This window comes from Girardinichthys multiradiatus, chromosome 19 (genome assembly GCF_021462225.1).
Source record: "Girardinichthys multiradiatus isolate DD_20200921_A chromosome 19, DD_fGirMul_XY1, whole genome shotgun sequence".
Taxonomy (NCBI): domain Eukaryota; kingdom Metazoa; phylum Chordata; class Actinopteri; order Cyprinodontiformes; family Goodeidae; genus Girardinichthys; species Girardinichthys multiradiatus.
The window spans coordinates 6496010-6508622 of record NC_061811.1 but is presented as its reverse complement, the minus strand read 5'-3'; the positions used below and the strand labels follow the sequence as shown (position 1 = coordinate 6508622).

The following is a 12613-nucleotide window of genomic DNA, read 5'->3' as shown; positions in this document are numbered from 1 at the left end:
CGGCAGTCTTACCCATGATTGGGGTTTTGAGTGATGAACCAGGCTGGGAGTTTTAAAGGCCTCAGGAATCTTTTGCAGGTGTTTAGAGTTAACTCGTTGATTCAGATGATTAGGTTCATAGCTCGTTTAGAGACCCTTTTAATGATATGCTAATTTTGTGAGATAGAAATTTTGGGTTTTAATGAGCTGTATGCCAAAATCATCCATATTAAGACAATAAAAGACCTGAAATATTTCAGTTAGTGTGCAATGAATCTAAAATATATGAATGTTAAATTTTCATCATGACATTATGGAAAATAATGAACTTTATCACAATATGCTAATATTTTGAGAAGGACCTATAGGTGGAACTTAAATTAGAATATTATCAAAAAGTTAATTTATTGCTCTAATTTAATTCGAGTGAAACTCCTTATGTAGATTAATGACCAACAGAGTGATACATTTCATTCACTTATTCCTGTTCATTTTGATGATTATGGCTTAAAGCTACAATAGACCAGTAAAAAAAAGTTTTTTTTTAAATATAATATATAATGGTCATTGTATGGCCAATACAACCAGACTGCTGAACTGACAGTTGTCCAACAGACTGTTATTGACACCCTTCCTAAGGAGGGTAGCCACGAAATTGCTAAATAAGAAGACTGTTCTGAGTGCTGTATGCAAGCATTGGGAAGATTAGTGGAAGGAAAAAGTGCAGCAGGAAACGTGCAAAAGAAAGTGATAGCTGCAGCCTTTAGAGGATTTTGAAGCAAAGCCCATTCAACAAGGGGGTGCGGGACCCATACACAGAGAGGCTTCAGCCCTCGACACAGCTGTCCCCTGGTTTGAGTCCCGGCCACGACGACTTGTGTTGCATGTAGATATAATAGACCAGCATCTGCTGAAGCTGGTCTACTATGTTTTATCGTGTCCAAAGTCAGTGCAGCCTTTTACCAGGAACTTTTATTTCATGCTTCCCCCTTTTCAGTAAGCTGACATTTCTGTATTAATCCCCCCCACCCCCCTTTTATTGGTCCTATATTCTAATTTCCTGAGAAACTGAATTTTGGCCACCAGATGTTTTTCTTCCACTTAACTCTCCATTAATATGCTAAGATATAACACTTGCTGGCTTTTTTTATAGCAAAGACCTTTTGTGGTTCTCCGACAGCATTCGTATACGTGAGTGTATGCCATAAAACATTTCTGAATAATTTTTGTTAACAGGTCTTTATGTGTTAGATTCTTATCTGAGAACTTTTGGCTTTTCATTAGCTGGATGGTTAATATGTATCCCTCTATGTGTAATGATTTTATATAAGAGTTTCACATTTTGAATTCAATAACTAAAATAAAACAACTGCTGATCTTGTAGTTTATAGAAATGCACCGGGATGCAACAGGTTGAAGTCAACAGTTGAGACAGGTAATCTTGTAAACACCTCACAACTACAGGAAAACAGCAAAGCACTGTGCACAATGTGGGTTTTCATAACATATCTGGCTTTTATATTTATTTGGTTCATATGCATTCATTTCATTCTGTTGCCAGTTTTCGCAGACAGGATGACAAATGATAGTATATACTCTAATGAAATATAGAAAGCTAAATCTGTAATGTGATGTTTTTTTTTTCTTTTTTAAATATCAAAAACCTTTTATGAACTCAAGCAAATGCATTTGGTTGTAATGAAAAAATAGTATAATTAGACATGTATCATTAAAAATTAAGAAGTATGAGGTGCCATTACTGCATTCATATTGATGTACCTACAATACCGCTACTGAGTCACACAGTAATTGTTTGATGACACATATGTACTTGTGGCTTTAAAGGTTTTGTAGAACAGAATCCTCCCAGTAGTGCTTGGTAAACTGAAGACTTTAAGAGCAATGAAAATTATGTAATAAAGCTACAATGGGTTTTATTTAAAACAATTTAACATAACTGCTCCTGGGTGCAGAAAAAACAACTTATTAAACAAGGGGGTGCATGGTGGACCAGTTCGTAGCTGTGTTGCCTTGCAGCAAGAAGGTCCTGGGTTTGAATCCCAGCCTGGACTCTGTCTGCATGGAGTTTGCATGTTCACTCCAGGTACTCTGGCTTCCTCCAACAGTCAGAAAAGCATGTTTATTAGGTTTTTTGGTCTCTCTAAATTGCCCTTAGGTATGAGTGTGTGCATGATTGTTTCTCCTGTGTCTTGTAGTTGCCCTGTGATTGACTGGTGACCTGTGCAGGGTGTACCCCACCTATCGTCCACTGACGATAATATGGACCAGCCCCCCCCCCCCTGTCGGCGACTCTGCACAGATAAGCGATAGTAGACGATGGTATTTGAGAGGACAACAAAGATGTTTTATAATTAAAAACAAATACTGAAATAGTATATATGCTCACCTTTTATGTTAACATTGCACAGATGTATGTTCTTCAATAATTTGCTGTCAATTATAAATAAATAACTTTGAAATGTGCTTTTCCAATGGTTACTGACAGGATGAGCGTCAGCTATTGAGTTTAAGACCTTTATAGCTTTGTGTCTTTTGCCAAACCAATAAAATAAAATAACCCTTTATTGCATCCAATGAGCTGAGCCTGCACAGGGACACCTGGATACAAATGACTAGAGCTTTGTTGTTTTGGTTATTGCTTCATATTTTTTTTCCAAATTGTCATTTGACAATTTATTCGGCAATAATTAAAGGCAATAATAACTGAGCTTAAAGAATCATTCTCGAATTATAGGAAGTTTAAATTAAATATTAAGTTAAATTAAAATCCATTAAACTGAACTCTCTAGACTGTCTCTCCTGTAATAATCATCCGTAAAATCTTATTTTACAGTGACCAGCTATTAAATCTAAAAACCTGCAAGCAGTTAAGCTAAATTTTAAAATAAATCAGTTTACTCCATAGAGGTAAGCCCAGGAACATCTCCAGCTGTTCTAATAAGGAAAAGTGTAAATCCCTGCAGGTACTCAACAAATGAAGAGTTGTTTTTCTATTTATACAAAGTCCTAGGTGGAGTCCATGTTAAAATCCGGTATTCTATTTTTTTAGTGTTGAATGTTCTTTTTTATTCAGAATGAGGCACTAAAAGTCACTGAAACTGGAATTCTGGAAAAAATATCTAAAAGTTGTCATCAAGGGTGTTATGCCCACAGTCACTGAGCTGTGCATAATTAAATTCAGCTATTAAATGTAGCATTCCTTGCAGTGTTGTCATTGTCACTTTGGATGACAGGTGTTCACGACAGGCCCGAACCTGCAGAGGATTTAGGAAAATCTTGCTCTGCCACTACCACCACCACATCTTCATAACGTGCAAAAGTTCCTTCCCTATCTGGAGTATCGTCTAACTTCCTGTTGCAGTTTGCAGTGTTGAAATGAATGTGTCCCCTTCATTCCCTTTTCCTGTCTAACGTATACACATTCTTTACTCATTACAAATGAATGCTGGTCTGTTTAGTTTTTCAAACAGGGCTGGCAGTGTACAGTGCAACTAACGTTTTTGCATTCCTCTGAAGATGGTAGACATCGCCCAAAAACCGTAGGCGATGACAAGAAAGAGAAACTAAGATGCCGTGTTGACAAAAAACAAAATAAACAAATACGACAAATAAAAAAACCTTTAAGATTTAAAATTCTACAACCTCCACTCAGAAAGGGCAGAAAACACGGTAAAGCTTTAGTTTTAGATTTAATTCAAAAGCAGATGAAACCAAAATTCACACTTCAAATTTTTTGTTATTGTGTTTGATTTACTTTTTTGGGATTTCTGGAAAAAATCAGTACAAACATATTTTTAAATGTATAAATGTTTCCCAGCACTGTTGCCTTGCAGCAAGAAGATCCTGGGTTCGATTCCCGGCCTGGGGTCTTTCTGCATGGAGTTTGCATGTTCTCCCTGTGCATGCATGGGTTCTCACCGGGTACTCCGGCTTCCTCCCACAGTCCAAAGACATACCTGTTAGGTTAATTAGTAACTCTAAATTGCCCTTAGGTGTGTGAATGAGTGTGTGCATGGTTGTTTGTATGTTGCCCTGCGACAGACTGGCGACCTGTCCAGGGTGTACCCCGTCTCCTGCCCATAGACTGCTGGAGATAGGCACCAGCTTCCCCGTGACCCACTATGGAATAAGCGGTAGAAAATGACTGACTGACTGACTAAATGTTTCCCTTTTCTGCTTTCTGCAATAATCCCATTTCTATTTTGCAGCTGTGTAACCATTTTACTTAAAAAATGATGGTTAATTTTAAAAGGTTAGCTGCAGTAATTGTGTCCAACAGTCCCTATAGATGCTTTTAAAAAATTTTCTGATGTGCTTTCTAGTCAATTCTTCCACAGGAAATTTAACCCACTTATTCCTAAGGCTTAATATCTTATTTATACTTTTATTTAGTGCTACACATGTGGTCCTTAGATAAAAAAATAATGTTATTTTAAAAGCTGGTATATTGTATATATATTTGTGTATCTTCCGTATCAACACATCTTTTCTAATATTTCATGAATCCCATTAGTAACTTCAGTCCTCGGCATAAATAAATATTCATGAATTTTGTGAAATTTCAACCCATTAAATTGCAGTTTTGGTGATTTAAGTCAATTTTAAGAAAAAAAGGGCAAACATTACACAAAAAGTAGATTTTCCTTCATCCCCTTAATGCAAATTGGAATTTGGGTTGAGGGATTATGAGGGTGTGAGAGTGTAAAAATTTGAAGCAACACAGATCATCATCAGTTTTAAAATTTTGTGAACTTGTTTGTAAATACATTGCTCCATCAGAGTATCTTAAAACACAAAGAACAGGAAAGCTGTTTAAAGATTTCCATACATTTATGATAAAAACAAAATCAACATATGTTTTCACTTTTTTTTCTGAATGTCATCATAAACCTGAGTCCTCAACAAATATTTGTGGATATTCTGAATTTAAATGTCAATTTTAGTTTTGTTTTCTTAGAAAAAAAGTCTTTGGGGGCTCTAAATATATATATATATATATATATATATATATATATATATATTTTTTATATCCCATTTGTGAAAATTGCACACTTCATATGCAAGTTATTCAAACACCGGGCAGATTTAGGTTTAAAGTCATGCTTTGATTTCCTCCCAATTATTTCTTCTGATTTAAAAATAATATTAACATTTTATTACGAGCGGTCCAGCCAGCCAGAGTCCCCACATGAACTGGCAGAGAATATTAGGGTGATGGCAAGGAGGCATTCCAACACAAATTTTATAAATAATTTGATATGAAATTTTTTGTTAATAAAATGTTAGAAAGAAAGAACTGTAGTCCTTTTTAAAATCAAAACACCTTTACATTGGTTTATCATCTTTTGAGAGAAGCCTGTCTCATTTCATATTAGAAACAAATGTATTTGTTGCATGAAAATGAATTAAAATCTGTCAGGGGTGTGAATATTTCTGAGCTTAACTGTAGCTTTTACAGTACATAAAAAACATCTTGTGGAGAACAACATTAATTTTGAAGGGATTTTAGCACCACTAAATTACAAAAAATTACTGCAAGAATAAAAATGAAACTGCAGAGGGAGTGTGCTAAAATTCATTTTGAATGTTAGTCAATGGTACAAACAAATACATAAGGGACACAAGATGCTCCATTTTGTTTAAAATGTGTATAACAATTAAAATTTTACACAAAAAAAACCCCCAACATTTTCAAAATCTATGCCATCTGTATACAAACCTAAACCTGTACAGTAAATCCTTCACTACCTCCGCCAAGGAGGTCATGTTTTTACCATCATTGGTTTATCTGTCTGTCCGTCTGGAAAATATCTCAAAAAGTTATGAACGGAATTTAGATGACATTTTTAGGCAAAGTGGGTACTAGGTCAAGGAACAGATTATTTGAATTTGGTGGTGATGCAGAGCACCATCTGGATCCAGGATGTTTTTGAAGGATTTCTCATTGACAGACCATGATGCAACAACGTGGAGTTTCCACATGGTCGTCACCCTGTCATCAGCTGACAAAGCAGAGGTCTGCACTCTCTAAGTGCTTTTCTAGTTTTTCTCTATTTTTGAAGAAGCTGACAACAAGCTTCGAACGGCTTTGTAAATATTCAGGACCTTTCTAAATCACTTAATCCTGCTTTATTATTAAAATAACATTAACAATCCAGGGCATCTTAAAAAAAAACAAAAGTCCTTGTTGAACTGCCCAAAGCTTCAAAGACAAAAGCATGCAAAAACACTCACTCACACACATTCAGTCAACCCTGTGGCAGTAAACAGGTCATTCCACTGTGCTGAATACCGTGTCTCCAAACAAAGGCATGTACCTTTACGGGAGAGGAATTCTGACCCACAGGGTTTTCATCCCACACAGCTAAACAAAACGTGTTTACGAATCATCTCTCTTCACACTAATTGTTGGATCCATGAATCTTACTAAATTAATCAGATTATTGTGGGGGTTTTATGAATGCTGCAACAGAAGCCTTTGGGAACACTTTGCATTTAAGGTTATATTTAAAGAAGAGCATCATACATTTCTACTGCGTTGTATAACAAGGATACATCATAGGCAAGTAGTTTTAATACAGGCAAATTGTTAATACCGTATTATTCCTCTATGTCATTAGTAGCCCTAACATGATTTATATATCCCAATAGGCAGGAAAGTGGAAGAATTTGTCCTGCATACAGGTGTATGTACCCGTTTACACCTGCAGGAAGAAACACCTGTGCATTTCACCTGCTTCAGACTCAACGCTGTAATCAGTGTCTGTGTGATTAATACATACAGCCAGTAAAACTCGTTCCAGAAAATCATTCAGGGGTGTTAAAGTGTGACGGGTTCGGGGGCAAAGAAAGCTTTGTAGTTTCAGAATGACAGGACATTATATTACCCAAAACTATTGGACTGCTTTAAAAATGGCTTTTGAGAATTCATGCAAGAAGCAAAAACAGAAAGATAAAAGCTGTCACTGCAAGTCATGATGACTTCATAGGACGGAAAGGAAGCAGAATCCATTCAAATTACATCTTTTCACGGTATGATCAGTAGAATGACAGTGGACCTGTTCAGTTCTCAGAAAGTGAAAGCAGCTTTACTGTAAGAGAACCGGGGAATGTTTGCCCAATGTGCTGATTGCTTTCAGGCATTAAGGCTGTCAGAGCAAAGGTTTGAGCGGACGAGTCAGTCAACCATCAAACGGTGATACAAAGTAGCTCAATAAGGACTCAGCTTGGATTGAGGGATCTTTACTTTAAACGTAGGGTACTCACCCAGCAGCAGCTCTTCACTCCCCTTGCTGGATGTTGGGTAACACAAACGGTTTTCAGGATTGGCTGTTAGATTTCAACCTAAACTTTGATCCTTTGTGATTAGGTTTTGAAGGATCATTAAACTTAAGAGTTGTGCAATAGTGAATAAATCCCACAGGGCTCATTTTAAGGAAAATTTTACAAATTTCCTACACGAGTGAAAGTTACATTAAGCTAATTTTAGTTTGGCAAACTAATAATGTTCCAGACACAGATAGAAGAGATGTTAAAGAATCAACTATCTTTGCTGTATTGATCATAATTTCTGCCTTTAATGATAGAAAAAGTGACTCATGGATTCATTGCATGATATGCACCTGCTTTTAAGATACAAAAAAAAGTCATTCGTGTTAAAACAGTAGCTCACACCCTCTGTTGGCCTACCTTTGTTGTTTTTTCCAAAGCTCCAGTTATAGTAATACTGCTGCTGACGTAATGTACCATCCCTCCTTGATGAAGAGAACAGAAAACATGCCATCTGAATTAGTCAGGATTACATAGCAGAAAAGATTGTTATTTACTCATTGTTCATTTTGAAAAAGGACAAACAATCATGCCTCTTTGTAGTGTTACAGGTGCATCTTAGCTCATTAGAATATTATCGATGATTTAATGGCTCACAGAAAGTAACCAGAATGCAGTTTCTCAAACAATTAGAATAAGGTCAACAACAAAAAAACATTCAGAACATAGAAAAGTACATCCATGTTCTGTACAGTTTATGCACTCAGTACAAGGTTGGGGCTCCTTATGCATAAATTACCGCATCAATACAGATTGGTATAGAGATAATAATTGTCTGTAATTAGCTCTATTGTCTCTCATCTTTATCTTGGCAATACATCATAGATTCTCTGTGCATGTTAAATAAGTGAAGTCCTGTTGGACAATTAAATTAGCATCTCCATAAGGTTTTTCCAACAAGGAGAAAGCGGGAAGTGCTCTAAAATGTCCTGCTAGATGGCTACACTGACTTCGGACTTGATAAAACACCATGGACCAACACCAGCAGATGACATGGGTCCTCAAATGACTGTGGAAACATCACACTGTAACATCAAGCAACTCTGATTATGAGGCTATTCCTGCTATCCTTCCACTGAACTTTCCATTAACATGCTTGGGTCCAGCACTCTGTAAACAGCCAGCTTTATTAACAATGAGCGTGGCAACAAATATCTGCTGGATAATTGTCAAGACAGGAGTCTTCCTTTTAGTTGTGCAGGCCATAACATGACAACACATCAGAATCAGAATCAGCTTTATTGCCAAGTTCGTACATTCAAACAAGGAATTTGACTCCGGTACACTTTGCTCTTTGGTTTTGTTTTTGTATTACAGAATATACATACATACAATATACAATGTACAATATACACATATGTAATAAAAAGGTGCATTTGCAACATCTGTATGCTGTTGTTTTGTACTCTATTGAATGTTCAATAGAGAAACAGCCTGGGGGAAGAAACTGTCTCTGTGGCGGCGGCCTGAAGGTAAAACTCTGAACAGTTTATGTGCAGGGTGTGTGGGGTCTGCAGAGATTTTAGCAGCTCTTTTCTTGACCCTTGACCTGTATAAGTCCTGGATGGAGGGAAGGTCAGCCCTGATTATTCGTTGCAGTCTGGACCTGTCCTGTTTTGTGGATGAGCCAAACCACACTGAGATGGATGAAGACAGGACAGACTGAATGATGGCAGTGTAGAAGATGACCAACAGCTCCTGTGGAAGGTTGAACTTCTTGAGTTGCCTCAGGAAGTACAGTCTCTGATGGACCTTCTTTCAAACAGCGTCTATGTGTGAAGACCATCTCAGGTCCTCAGAGATGGTGGTTCCTAAGAACCTGAAGTGGTCCACAACTGCTACAGTGTTGTTGAGGATGGTGAGGGGGGTGTATGAGGGTGGTGTTCTCCGAAGGTCCACCACCATTTCCACAGTCTTGAGTGGGTTCAGTTCAAGGTAGTTCTGACCGCACCAGTGAACCAGCCGATCCACCTGCTGTCTGTATGCAGACTCATCACCGTCCTGGATCAGTCCAATGACAGTGGTGTCGTCTGCAAACTTAAGGAGTTTCACGGACGAGTCCGATGAGGTGCAGTCATTTGTGTACAGGGAGAAGAGGAGTGGGGATAGAACACACTCCTGGGGGGCACCAGTACTTAATGATCTGGATCGGGAGAAGATGCTCCCCAGTCTCACCTGCTGCTGTCGGTCCGTCAGGAAGCTGTTGATCCACTGACAGGTGGATGCTGGGACGTTGAGCTGGGTGAGCTTCTGGTGGAGGATGTCTGGTATGATGGTGTTGAAGGCCGAGCTGAAGTCTACAATCAGGATCCTGGCGTACGTCCCTGGACGGTCGAGATGTTGCAGGATGAAGTGTAGACCTAAGTTAACAGCATCATCAGCTGACCTGTTTGCTCAGTAAGCAAACTGCAGGGGGTCCAGCAGGGGGCCTGTAATGTCTTTCAGGTGCTTCAACACCAGCCGCTCAAAGGATTTCATGACCACAGACGTCAGGGCTACAGGCCTGTAGTCATTTAATCCTACGATGGTGGGTTTCTTGAGAACTGGGATGATGGTGGATCGTTTGAGGCCGGAGGGGACCTCACATTTCTCCAGTGACTTGTTGAAGATCCTTTTGAAGATCGGAGCAAGTTGATGTGCGTAGGCTTTCAGACATGATGGGGAGACGTTATCAGGTCCTCCAGCTTTCTTTGTTTTCATGCGCTGAAAGAGCCTATTTACATCTTCCTCGGAGATCTTTAGTGCAGGCAGAGGATCTGATGGTGGGGGGTTGGTTGCTTTGTGGGAAGAACTTGTTCCTGAATGGGATGTAGAGGAGATGATTTGAGGTGTGAATGGCTTCTTGTTATGTCTGCAGTAGAAGCCATTCAGACAGTTGGCCAGGAGACGACTCTGTTCAGGATGGGTGGAGGGGCTCTTGTAGGCAGTCAGGTTTCTCAGACCAGTCCATACAGCTGAAGTGTCACCAGTAGAAAGGTTGTTCTTCAGCTTCTCACTGTAGCTTCTCTTGGCTGCTTTGTAATGTACTTGGTTTACAGTAATGTATTAAAATATTGTTGTCATGTAATATTGGAATTTTTTGAATAACAGAAGTTGTGGTGTTCATTAGCTTAATCATCGATATAAACAGAAACAAATGCTTAAACGTATGCTTCTGGGTGTATTGAAGCTACATGTAAGTTTTTGTCTTTGGATTACTGAAAAAAATTAACATCTTAATGATATTCTGATTTCCTGAGCTAATGAACATTGTTATTCAATGCACTCTTTCAAATGTCAGTCTAATTACACTCACATTCTTTTGATAGTACCTTTTAACGCTTTAAATCTAGGAGGAAAAAAAAAAACCGATCCCTTTCTCAAGTTAGCTAAGAATTAATACAGGTGGTAGGTGATTAATCAATCTACCTGCCATTGTGTGATGTGTAAGATGTTACTTATCCTAGTTGTACTTTCCTTTTCTTTCTTTCCTAGTCCATCTGTGCAGTTGCACTACCAGTAAATACAGCCCCTACAATAACAATCTAAGAAATCTGTTCTACTCAAAATGAGGGCCATATTCTCAGTTTGTTGGAAGACATAAAAAAGACAAAAGAGGGCAGAGAAACACACACCTGGTTACCCTAATTATGCCCTTCAACCATCTGTCTTCAATAAATGCAACTTCCTTTTCAAGGTCACAGAAGGGTTTGGCCTACCCCAGCAAGATGAAAAGCAGGAACCACCTTAAACTTTCCACTAAATCCAGGGACCGCATGCCATGTGGCCGACAAGGTTTAACTTTAGGAATAAATGCTTCTGGGTAATTATGGGTCAATAGTACCTCCTGTTGGCGCTTCACGGTACTGCAGCCACGAGTCTGCAAATAATGAAACAATGATGAATAATATGTTATTACAAAAGTGATAAAGTGATGCTTAAGAAGAAAAATTTACCCCACAGATACAATAACTGTAAGATACCACTTATTTTTTTAATAAGGAAGTAGACATTACTAAGCGTACATGGTGACGTGTTGCGTGCGTAACTGGGAGTAGTTCCTTACAGTATGCCGGTGGGTCACTCGGGTGAAAGTGATGACGAGGTGCTGTGGGAGGGGGCTTAAATCTAATTAAGACTAAAAGTGTTTGCAGAGGTCCGACTTGACCTGTCAGATTGATCTTACGTCAATAGCAGTGGTTCATTTTCTGTCAAACCTTTATATTTTGATAGATACAATTGCTGTAAGGGCTGCATGGTGGTGCAGTTGGTATCACTGTTGCCTTGCAGCAAGAAGGTCCTGGTTTCAATTCCTGACCGGGGGTCTTTCTGCATGGAGTTTGCATGTTCTCCCCGTGCATGCGTGGGTTCTCACCGGGTACTCCTGCTTCCTCCCACAGTCCAAAGACATGCCTGTTAGGTTAATTAGTCACTCTAAATTGCCCTTAGGTGTATGAATGAGTGTATGAATGTGTGTGTGCATGGTTGTTTGTGTGTTGCCCTGCGATGGACTGGCGACCTGTCCAGGGTGTACCCCATCTCCTGCCCATAGACTGCTGGAGATAGGCACCAGCTTCCCCATGACCCACTGTGGAATAAGCGGTAGAAAATGACTGACTGACAATTGCTGTACATCAAATTTGATGAATAACTAAAGATCAGTAAACTGCAATAAATCATCTTATGGTTTATAGAGTATGCTTTTCCTTAATTTTCTGATTCATTAACTGCTTTTGATAAGTTAGGAGAAAATTTTATGACTGCGGCTAAACAAATCAGTTTGGTTTATTTTAGCCTCATGGTTGAGGGAGGTATCCACTGCTACGAGTATGACCAAATGACTGAAAGAAAAACATCTACTCTTTGAAAATGGGTTTGTTTTTTTTTTTAAAGAAGAGAAACTGTTTTATAGTTTATATTCAACTAATTTTGTTTATTTATTTTAGAAGGAAATATAATTAGAATTTTCCTTTTAGTACTTGTAATGTGGATAACAAAAATTAACAAAATCTGCAAATCAAAATACACCAAAACAACCAGTGAGAAAACACGTGCCTAGAATGTACCTAAACTAAATTAACCTCCTAAAATATGCCAAACTACTAATTATTTTCCATTTCTAAATTTATTAACTAAGGTGTATTCATTCAGTTATTTGACAAGGTGAATATGGAAAATATGAGTTATAATAATTCAAATATATGTCTATATATGGATATATATAGCCTTTGTGCTGCCTTACATCTGTTCTCGTTGTCACACAACTAGACCTAACACCTTTGTTTCAGATTTAGTTGTTTGACTC

General features: G+C 38.2%; 1 protein-coding gene across 3 annotated transcripts in view; it reads right to left on the bottom strand.

The window, feature by feature from the left end:
• The window catches only part of grhl3 (grainyhead-like transcription factor 3), a 41745-nt gene extending 30653 nt beyond the window's left edge, over positions 1-11092 (bottom strand). The window contains exons 1-2 of one of the 3 annotated variants that reach the window (XM_047393194.1): positions 10944-11092; positions 7690-7754 (exon numbers count right to left, since the gene is read on the bottom strand). The gene's annotated coding sequence lies outside the window, so the exon portion shown is untranslated. The remainder of the gene's footprint in view (positions 1-7689; positions 7755-10943) is intronic. The other 2 variants (XM_047393196.1, XM_047393197.1) reach the window with 2 other exon arrangements.
• Positions 11093-12613: the final 1521 nt, after the last annotated feature.